Source organism: Rhipicephalus microplus, chromosome 5, assembly GCF_043290135.1.
Source record: "Rhipicephalus microplus isolate Deutch F79 chromosome 5, USDA_Rmic, whole genome shotgun sequence".
Classification (NCBI taxonomy): Eukaryota; Metazoa; Arthropoda; class Arachnida; order Ixodida; family Ixodidae; genus Rhipicephalus; species Rhipicephalus microplus.
In genome coordinates this window covers 127,958,034-127,969,553 of record NC_134704.1, presented here as the reverse complement: position 1 = coordinate 127,969,553, position 11,520 = coordinate 127,958,034, and the positions used below count along the sequence as shown (strand labels likewise).

Below are 11,520 nucleotides of genomic sequence, written 5' to 3'. Positions count from 1 at the left end.
AAGCTGTAGAAGGGATGCATCCCTTCTGATCAATGAAAAGATTAGAAGGAAGGGAGCTCAGTGGCTGGCAGAAGTACATAAAAAAGATAGAAAGGCAGCTGCGAAATTTTGAAACCATCTAAACTCCCTAAGAAATGAGACGAGCCTAGAGCAGAGTTTTATAACTACAGCCCAAGGTGCTAGGCTAAAAGGGGACGAAGCTATTGAATATATAAGAACAAGGGTGACAGAAAAATTTCAACAAAGAAGTACTTTATGCACCACAATAGACGAGGACGAATCAAGTGGTGCAATGGCTCCATTTTCACAACAAGAGTGGGAAAGGGCTGAGAAAAGGGTTCCTGGTAGTACATCAACAGGCCCAGATGGCATTCCAATTAGGCTGATAAAGACATTAGGTCCGAAGTCTAAGCAGGCTTTGAGAGAGGCAGTGAGCAAAATAATAATCGATGGTGAAGTTCCCAATGGATGGAAACTTAGCAGGATGAGCATGATCTATAAAGGAAAGGGGGACAAATCTGACATAAACAACTACCGTCCTATAATAGTGACATCAGTGGTCTACAGGCTGGCGATGCAAATTATAAAGGAAAGACTGCAGGTGTGGATAGAGCATGAGGGGGTGCTGGGGGAACTGCAGAATGGGTTTCGGAAACACAGGAGGTTGGAAGACAATCTGTTTTCACTGACGCAGTGCATCGAAATAGCAGAAAAGGAACACAGGCCCCTGTGGCTAGCATTTTTGGATATCAAGGGAGCGTACGATAGCGTGGTTCAAGAGGAATTGTGGGGAATACTGGACACACTAGGCGTGGAAAATGTAGTCACTAATCTTTTAAAGGGTATCTATAAAGGTAACAAGGTAGTTATAAAGTGGGAAAAACAGGTATCCAAGCCTGCAGAGGTAAAACGGGGGCTTAGGCAGGGGTGCCCCTTGTCATTCTTATTATTCATGATGTACCTACAAGGATTAGAGGCAAAATTAGAGGGAAGTGGACTGGGCTTCAACCTCTCTCTAGTCAAACAAGGAAAACCTATTGATCAGGCACTACCAGCATTAATGTACGCAGATGATATAGTGCTAATGGCCAACAACAAGGAAGATTTGCAGAGATTGATGGACATCTGCGGTAATGAGGGAGATAGGTTAGATTTTAGATTCAGTAAGGAAAAATCAGCAGTCATGATTTTCAATGACAACGAAGGTAGTGAGCTTAGAATACAGGAGGTCACGCTAGAGATAACAGATAAATACAAATATCTGGGCGTATGGATAAGCAATGGGACCGAGTATCTGAGGGAACACGAAATATACGTGACGACTAAAGGTAACAGGAATGCAGCAGTCATGAAAAATAGGGCACTGTGGAATTACAATAGGTATGATGTTGTGAGAGGAATATGGAAAGGGGTCATGGTTCCTGGGCTGACGTTCGGCAATGCGGTCTTGTGCATGAGATCAGAAGTTCAAACAAGATTAGAAATTAAGCAACGTGGAATAGGTAGGCTTGCTTTAGGAGCTCACGGGAATACACCAAATCAGGGAGTACAAGGTGATATGGGATAGACATCATTTGAGGGCAGGGAAGCTAGCAGCAAGATACAATTTGAGAAGCGATTGAGAGAAATGAAGGAGGAGCGTTGGGCTAGGAAGGTTTTCAGCTACTTGTACATGAAGAATGTCGATACAAAATTAAGGAAGCGAACTAGGAAGTTGACTGGTAAATACTTAGAAAACAGCAGGTGGCCAAACCAAAAAGAACTATCACTTAAGAATAAAGTGAAGGAAACGGAGACTGACATGTGGAAAATGAGCATGATTAAGAAGTCCGCACTAGAGATCTATCGAACTTTTAAGCAGGAAATTGCCAAGGAAAGGATCTATGATAATACTCGGGGTAGTTCTCTACTGTTTGAGGCAAGGACCGCAGTACTGCGAACCAAGACATATCGGGCCAAATACGAAGGGGTAGACACAGTATGCAGTGCGTGTGGAGAGGAAAAAGAAACTGCCGAACACTTGATAATGTTCTGTAAAGGGCTTCACCCTATAGTTCAGGATGATGGCGCAGAGTTTTTCAAAGCACTGGGGTTTAGGGACCGGGAGGGCAAAATAGACTTTAAGCAAGTAGACTTAACTAGAAGGAGGTTATCTGATTGGAGGCTAAAGTCAAGGCACGAGTGAAAATTAAACTCTCCACTGCAAAGTACGAATCCTCAAACTCACTTTTTAAGGAAAAAAAAAATAAATATAGCTTTGGGTTCATTAAGTATTATGGCTTGGTGGCGCTAGCCACCACCCGATCTAAAGGGTACAGCCATATCTATCCATCCATGAACGAGGCTCATTTGACCGACAGTGCCTGCGATTTCAGGTGTTCGCCAGTCTTCGTTGTCGAGTTTCAATGCAGACAAACCATGAGTATGCGCTCGATGTGTTTGTACTCGTTCCTGCAAGCAGTACAAAGTTAAGGTACGTACGTTTTTTAAAAGACTTCGTTAATAAGTTTGTTTTGCTGCAGCCGGTGTGGTTACGTGAATCGAATGAGGCAGCCCAAACTCCTTTCGCATTTCCTGCAGATTGAATGCCAGTGTGCTGAATTTTTTTGTCACTTTTACGGCCTTTTCGCGAGCTATCACGGCGCTTCACCTTGTTATGCCTTGCCGGCTGTTTCGAAAGTACTTGGCCACAGTGAGCTGGGCTATTTTGTGTGTGAGTATGTGTGCGCGTTTTGTTTCACGGCGCGTGTGCTTGCTGTGCGTTCGCTGCGCACGTGTGCATGTTACGTGGTGTGCGTGGGGGTTCGCGCGCGCGTGTGTGTGTGCGGGTGTGTGCATGCGTATGTGAATGGGTTCGCCGCGTGTGTTCATGTGAGTGTGTGTAGGTTCACACGTGCGCGCGTGTGTGCGTGCGCATGTGGGTGGGTCCGCAGCGCGTGTTAATGTGTGTGTGTGTGTGTGTAGGTTCACACGCGCGCGCGTTGAATGTGTGTGCGTGCGCGTGTGTGCGAGACAGAGTGAGAGAGAGAGCAGCGTAATATCGATAAACGCTCGAGTGTTGTTTATAGGCAGGTTATTGCAATTGTCGAAAGCTCTAAGCTAGTCTTCCACGTGAACGAAGCGACCACGCGTACGAAGCGACAATTTCTTCTTGACTCTTGGTTTACTATCACGTATATGTTGCAGGTGTGCTTAGCGGTCTTACGTAGCTATCGCAATTTCGCTGCCTCATTATTCGCTGTGAGTGAAAATTACACGGTTTTCTGGCGTGCATTACACACCGTTGTCCGCTCTGCTTCTGTATTTTTTCAGAAGAATGTATTACAGCGTGCCTTTGTATTGCAGCGTGTATGCCCGGCAAGAGATGAGCATGGTGCGAGCACACTGTCAGTGGTCTTCGACAAGTTTATTAAGCCACTCTTGTCCAATGCCGGTGCGGCTGTGACAGACAGGGCAGTTTACCGGAAAAAGCTTGCAAGTAAGCCACTGTACCGGAAAGTGCTGCGCGTGTAAACTTGTGCAACGCATGAAAAACATGGTGCATACTATGTGCCTCTGTTTTTGGGTTGTTTCTGTAAATGAAATCTCATGTATAAACTTGTATGTAAGTCACTACTCTGCAATGTGCTCCGTGAACAGAATTGCGCAATGAAAAAAAAACATGCTGCAAACCGTCCTTTTTTTTCTTGCTGTAAATAAAGTATCATGCATCCTGAAATGAGTTTGTATGTCCTCTTTCCGAGATGTAGCTTCGATGCATTAGCCTCCAATGTTTAGGGCAACCGCGGGAAAAATTTTTTGCTGAGTTCAAGGACGCGGGTTCGACTCGCGGCCGCTTTTCTGCTGGAGGCGAAAGCGAAAGCGGCCCGTGTGTTCCAGATTTCGGCGCTCGTTAAAAATCCCCAGGCGTATGGGCGCCGAGGGGAGGGGGTGCAAAAAGAAGGCACTTGCTTTCCCCCTCCCCCCCAAACCATTTTAACACTTTATCCCATGCCCTCTCCCTTTTCCTTCGCGCAACAATAGATTTGCCCCCTCAAGGTAAAATCCTGCCGGCGCCCATAACCCGGTGGTCACAGTTAATCCGGAGCCCTCTACTACGCGGTGCCTCATCGCCTATGTAGCGTCGACGCGTTAAACCTCATGATAAAAATTGACCCTGTTCCAGCCAGGCAACTTCAACGGTAAGCATTGCAGGAAGTTTGTCTTACCCAACACTGGATTGTGACAACGCTTTGTAAAACACCTGCGCGCCGTGAAGGATTACACTTCACTTAACAATTTTTCTCTTAAATGAATGCGAACAAAAAATTTATATCTTTGGTACACACACAAAAAAAAAAAAGCGGCACTGCGCTCTTTCTTTGTATCACGCGCTCTTTCACGTACTAAAATAACAAATACAAGCTTTCCGGAAATAAAACAATACGACTTATCTTTTTTTTAAATGCGTGACCTTGAGCAGTGGGAGTCTGCGCAGACCAGCTCGGCGGCGGAGCATCAAATCGCCCTGATGCAACGAGCCCTGCATTCGGCGCAGGATCGCGGCCTCCTGGACGTAGGAGGTTGACCACGTCCCTTTCCAGCCCCCTTGGCTGCTCAATAAAATGTTTTTACCACCACCACCACAAAAATGAAAACTACTGATGTGCAATGGATTCACTTACGCTTCACAGCGGCCCTAGTCTACATCAAAAATCAAACGGCTAAATGGCACCCGTAACTACTTCTATCTACTGCATTGATGAGCGGTTGTAATTTTTTTAATAAACGTCTCACACAGGCTGCGAAGGCTGAGTTTTCGTCCTCTGCGCCCGCCCGCGCCAGGGAAAGCCAGAGAAAGCATGGATGGATGGATGGATAAGGCTGTACCCTTTAGATCGGGCGGTGGCTAGCGCCACCAAGCCGTATCGGGCGGTTTAGATCGGGCGGTGGCTAGCGCCACCGAGCATGGATGGATGGATGGATGGATATGGCTGTACCCTTTAGATCGGGCGGTGGCTAGCGCCACCAAGCCGTAAAACCTAATGAACCAAAAACTATATTTTTTTTCCCTTAAAAAGTGAGTTTGAGGATTCGTAACCTGCAGTGAAGAGTTTAATTTTCACTCGTGTCTTGACTTTATTCACCAATCAGATAACCTCCTTCTTGTTAAGTCTACCCGCTTAAAGTTTATTTTGCCCTCCCGGTCCCTAAACCCCAGTGCTTTGAAAAACTCTGCGCCATCATCCTGAACTATAGGGTGAAGCCCTTTACAGAACATTATCAAGTGTTCGGCAGTTTCTTCTTCCTCTCCACACGCACTGCATACTGTGTCTACCCCTTCGTATTTGGCCCGATATGTCTTGGTTCGCAGTACTCCCGTCCTGGCCTCAAACAGTAGAGAACTACCCCGAGTATTATCATAGATCCTTTCCTTAGCAATTTCCTGCTTAAAAGTTCGATAGATCTCTAGTGCGGACTTCTTAATCATGCCCATTCTCCACATGTCAGTCTCCGTTTCCTTCACTTTCTTCTTAACCGATATTTCTTTTTGGTTTGGCCACCTGCTGTTTTCTAAGTATTTACCAGTCAACTTCCTGGTTCGCTTCCTCCATTTTGTATCGACATTCTTCATGTACAAGTAGCTGAAAACCTTCCTAGCCCAACGCTCTTCCCCCATTTCTCTCAATCGTTTCTCAAATTTTATCTTGCTGCTAGCTTCCCTGCCCTCAAATGATGTCCATCCCATATCACCTTGTACTCCCTGATTTGGTGTATTTCCGTGAGCTCCTAAAGCAAGCCTACCTATTCCACGTTGCTTAATTTCTAATCTTGCTTGAACTACTGATCTCATGCACAAGACCGCATTGCCGAACGTCAGCCCAGGAACCATGACCCCTTTCCATATTCCTCTCACAACATCATACCTATTGTAATTCCACAGTGCCCTATTTTTCATGACTGCTGCATTCCTGTTACCTTTAGTCGTCACGTATATTTCGTGTTCCCTCAGATACTCGGTCCCATTGCTTATCCATACGCCCAGATATTTGTATTTATCTGTTATATCTAGCGTGACTTCCTGTATTCTAAGCTCACTACCTTCGTTGTCATTGAAAATCATGACTGCTGATTTTTCCTTACTGAATCTAAAATCTAACCTATCTCCCTCATTACCGCAGATGTCCATCAATCTCTGCAAATCTTCCTTGTTGTTGGCCATTAGCACTATATCATCTGCGTACATTAATGCTGGTAGTGCCTGATCAATAAGTTTTCCTTGTTTGACTAAAGAGAGGTTGAAGCCCAGTCCACTTCCCTCTAATTTTGCCTCTAATCCTTGTAGGTACATCATGAATAATAAGGGTGACAGGGGGCACCCCTGCCTGAGCCCCCGTTTTACCTCTGCAGGCTTGGATACCTGTTTTTCCCACTTTATAACTGCCTTGTTACCTTTATAGATACCCTTTAAAAGATCAGTGACTACATGTTCCACGCCTAGTGTGTCCAGTATTCCCCACAATTCCTCTTGAACCACGCTATCATACACTCCCTTGATATCCAAAAATGCTAGCCACAGGGGCCTGTGTTCCTTTTCTGCTATTTCGATGCACTGCGTCAGTGAGAACAGATTGTCTTCCAACCTCCTGTGTTTCCGAAACCCATTCTGCAGTTCCCCCAGCACCCCCTCATCCTCTATCCACGCCTGCAGTCTTTCCTTTATAATTTGCATCGCCAGCCTGTAGACCACTGATGTCACTGTTATAGGACGGTAGTTGTTTATGTCAGCTTTTTCCCCCTTCCCTTTATAGATCATGCTCATCCTGCTAAGTTTCCATCCATTGGGAACTTCACCATCGATTATTATTTTGCTCACTGCCTCTCTCAAAGCCTGCTTAGACTTTGGACCTAATGTCTTTATCAGCCTAATTGGAATGCCATCTGGGCCTGTTGATGTACTACCAGGAACCCTTTTCTCAGCCCTTTCCCACTCTTGTTGTGAAAATGGAGCCATTGCACCACTTGATTCGTCCTTGTCTATTGTGGTGCATAAAGTACTTCTTTGTTGAAATTTTTCTGTCACCCTTGTTCTTATATATTCAATAGCTTCGTCCCCTTCTAGCCTAGCACCTTGGGCTGTAGTTATAAAACTCTGCTCTAGGCTCGTCTCATTTCTTAGGGAGTTTAGATGGTTCCAAAATTTCGCAGCTGCTTTTCTATCTTTTTTATGTACTTCTGCCAGCCACTGAGCTCCCTTCCTTCTAATCTTTTCATTGATCAGAAGGGATGCATCCCTTCTACAGCTTAGAAAGGTTGCCCATTTTCTTTCAACATCATCTGTCGGTTCACCCCGCTGCTTAGCATGTCTGTGTTCTCTAGAGGCTTCCTGACGTTTTGCAATGGCTCTCTTAACTTCCTCATCCCACCAACTTTTGGGTTTGTGTCTTCTTTTCCGGGGTGATTTGTCACGCGTCTTAACAAGCTCTAGCTCAAAGAGTCTAATTAGATTCGTGTACGTCCACACTGTCTTGTTATCCTCCGTGATTACTTTCTCAATTTGTTTAGTGGCTATTTCAATTTGCCTTTCTGGATAAAAATTTTCCTGTAGTTGCTCATCTTGTCTCCTTCCCACTTTCACTGCTCTTCCGAAACTTAGCTTGATACGTTTGTGATCGCTACCCAGACTTCTGGAGCCACCTTCATCTATGTGCATTCCCCTGAGCTTATCATACATCCTATGTGACATCAGTGCATAATCTATCGTCGACTGAAGCCTTCCTACCTCCCATGTTATTTGCCCTTCACACATCTCGGTACTGTTGCAAATGATCAAATCAAGCCTTTCACACATATCCATGATCATTTTGCCTGTCGGGTCGGTATACCCATCTATATCTTCTATGTGCGCATTCATGTCTCCTAGTATAATTATCTCGCACTCTCTTCCTAACTCCTGAATGTCCTTTGATATACACTCTACCATTGCCTGGTTTTCCTCTCTGGCCTTTGCTCCCGTCCACAAGTACACGAAACCAAGGAGTGTCATTTGACCTGCCACTTTCCCTTTTAGCCATAAATGTTCCTTGCACTCCTGCTTGACCCTTTGCCAGTCTGTACTTTTATGAATGAATGCCCCAATACCACCCCCCTTTCTGCTGCCTTCTGTTCTGTTACAATATTCCCACGCGTAGTCTGGATTGTTCGGAGGTTGTTCCATGTCCCTGAGATGTGTTTCTACAAAACCGTATACCATCGGCCTCTCTTCCCTTAGCTGTTCTTCTATCTCTTCCCACTTCAGCCTGTTCCTACCACCCTGCATGTTAATATACCCTATGTCTGAATTGGCTCGGCGCTCGTGGCTACGTCTATTTATGCCCCGGACTCTACCTATCTTAGATATTGGTGCCACTTTAGAATCGTATCTGTCCATACCAGCTGTCGAAGAGTCTCCCTGGTTGTCTTCCTCGTTACTAGCTATCCTGCACCCCGAAGGGCTCGCTTGCCCCCCAAAAAAGCTACTGCGCGTCCTGCAAGTCGCCAACCCACCTCATGACCTAGCCGCCCATCGAAGTGAATTCTGTCTCGTTGAAAACCCCCCCACCTATGCACCTCTCTGTTTATTTCCACCACCTCAAAGCCTTTCTCTCGACTCATCCGCCATATTTCTTGATTTGCGTTGACCACCGCTCTTTGCAGGTTGCTATCACGCACCGGTACCTCCGGTATCGTGCATATAACTACCTGTACCTTAGGAGAAGTGGCGCGCATGTCATCGACGCCTTTCGCCAGTGTGGCTGCTAGTCCTTCTGCATCTTCATTGAGGACATCGTTTAAACCGCCTGAAATTATCACGAGGTTTCGTCTATCAGCTGTCATTTTGAGCTTTGCGCTCGCTTGCCTCATGACTGCTTCCAGCTTGCGTCCTGGGAACGCCCCTACCGCAACCCTCTTGTCACCTCTTACCCTCTCTTTGATGGCTTCTGTGCATCGATTTAAATTTGAGTCCCCGGCTATTATCACATGCTGTGACTTTTCAGCTGGAGCGTTCTGCACCTGGGGGCTACTTGCACCTGTGACGCCGGCTGCTTTGTTCCCTTCCTGCCCCACCACTACCTCGCTGAAGCTGGGCCTTGCGACAGTGTAACCGGCTAAACCTGTTTTTTCCAAGCTTGCTTGCTTTTCCTTCTCCACCGTTCTCGTTGCCGGTTCCTTACTGTTCTCTCGGTAGGTTGCTTCTTTGTTCAGCTTCGCTAGCGCTTCCTCGGCGGACTTCAGTCTTTCTCCCATTGCCCTCGTTTTTTCTTGCTCTGTCGCCACCGCAGTCTCGAGCTCGGCGATTCTCCTCAGCAGTTCACTCTGGGCAACCATCATTTTCTCCATTTTTTCCTCGACCTCACATTGCCTACACTTCGCGCCAGCCTCTTCTCCATCCGCTTCTACGCTTGGGTCCACTTTCAAACCCACTCCACATCCTGAACACTTTACGGTCTTTTTAACCATACCTTTCTGACACCAATTGTCCCTATACTCAATAATTACTAAACTTGAGCACTGCACTTCGAAGAAAAAAAAATGGAAAGTCTAAGCTCTACTACAACAATTTGCGTGTTCAATGTAAGCGCACCTCCCCCACGGGGTGGCAAAAAAACAAAAAAATTTCAAACACACACGTGTACCCGCACTAACTAATAAATACCTGGTGTCTGGCCCCCGAAAAAGCCGTACCATAAAATAAGTACTACGAAGATTTCAACCGCTGCCTTATAATTATAAAGACTAGCTCAAAACATGCAAAAACACTTATCTGCGCAGTCGATCCGGAGCGCTCAAAAAACACGTCCATCCACCTTGACAGCCTGAACTGAACTGAGCAACCTTAGGCTACGCGCGCCGCGGTGCGGCGAAAAACGCGGCCACGCCCCCTTTTCAACTTACGCTCACTCCGGGTGATTGGGACGGCCGGAGCAACGGCGCGCCGCCGGCAGCAAATCGCGGAGGCCACGAGTATACCTGGGTAAGCTCGGTATACTATAAAGAGTTAGAGTATACCGGGCTTACCGGGCATACCATGATACCGGAATAAAAGTGCGCATGCGCAGATACGTACGTTTCCCGTACCGCTTCCCGTACGCGCGGTATATTCAGATTTCAGGTATGAATTTAGGTTTCACGTTATCGTAGTAGCGTAGGTGTACGTAGTGTACGTAAACATGGCGGTGCTCTCGGACGCCCGCTTCGAAGTGATTTTGGCGTAGTTGAAAAATACCGCCCGTACGGTAAGCGGTACGGGTAACGTACGTATCTGCGCATGCGCACTTCGATTCCGGTATCTCGATGTGGTACCAGAGTTGATGTTGAGTGGTGTGCCCACTGGTGCGCTTGCAAGTCGCATGCAAATATCCGCGCAAAGTCGTTGCCGAATTTGGTGCAGATGACCTACTCGCCCCAAAACAAGTCCTTTTGGAATACCTTTCGTCGCTGAATATTGCCGAAAGCCATTTGCATCAAAATACGGGGGCCGCTCAAACATAGGTGGCACTATGACGGTGTGCAGTCGTGGCCGAGTGGTTAAGGCGATGGACTAGAAATCCATTGGGGTCTCCCCGCACAGGTTCGAATCCTGTCGACTGCGCAAATTCCTTTTTTGAAATTCTTTCCAACATTTATTTTATTTTCTAATTGCCTAACAAGCTTGGGTAATTGAAGAAAGTGGAACTTTTAATAATTCCGTCAGCACGCATTTTTCCTACAAACGTGGATATAGCGAGTGAAAAGTGTGTATCACGCTCTTTACTGAAAACTCGAGTTTTATATGTAATAGCTAGCTGAAATAAAGGACAGAAAGATGCCTTTCTCAGAAAAGCTCTTTTTGCCCAAATGGTTTTCATGTGCTCGCGTGTGCCAGAGGTATACCACATAATGTGTTTTCTTTTGTTTTTCACTACAGTAATATGGTAACTGCATATGTCGGGGCAAAAGTTTCACGTACAAAGTTTAGGTGTTACATATATGCCTGCCAGCAAATTCTGGCAAAAGGAAGTCAAGGCACAATGTCATAGGTCTATGCCAGCATTCACCAGAATTCACATAGTAACAAAATATGTAATATGTAGATCTTAAATTACTGTTCACTTATTGGCTTTGCTTGTAGCTTTTCGAAGCTGCAACTCGAGTTTCATTTGTAATAGCTAGCAGAAATAAAGGACAGAAGCTTTGTAGCTTTGCTTGAAGCTTATTTAAATTTTTATCATACTAGAAGATGTGTTTCATTTCATGTCATTTTTTTCTCATTCGTGGACAAGGGAATAAATAATAATAATAATAATAATAATTGCGGATGAACTTTCGCCTGCTTCATTCAATGAATATTATTGAATTTTACATGTACGATGTTATATTACACTAGATGTGACATGTCATACATGGATTCCCAACCTGAAGTGCCCTTTCCTGTTGAACACCAGTTCAGAAAGCCAATTACTACAGCTTGGAATTCCCGGCCATGTTCACGCGGGAAGTCAACTTTCTTTGGCACCTAAA

At 45.7% G+C, this 11,520-nt stretch overlaps 1 non-coding gene across 1 annotated transcript; it reads left to right on the top strand.

Annotated features, from left to right (window-relative positions):
* Positions 1-10,530: 10,530 nt before the first annotated feature.
* Positions 10,531-10,612, top strand: TRNAS-AGA (transfer RNA serine (anticodon AGA)). The gene has a single exon. It is a non-coding gene; the product is annotated as a tRNA-Ser (tRNA).
* Positions 10,613-11,520: the final 908 nt, after the last annotated feature.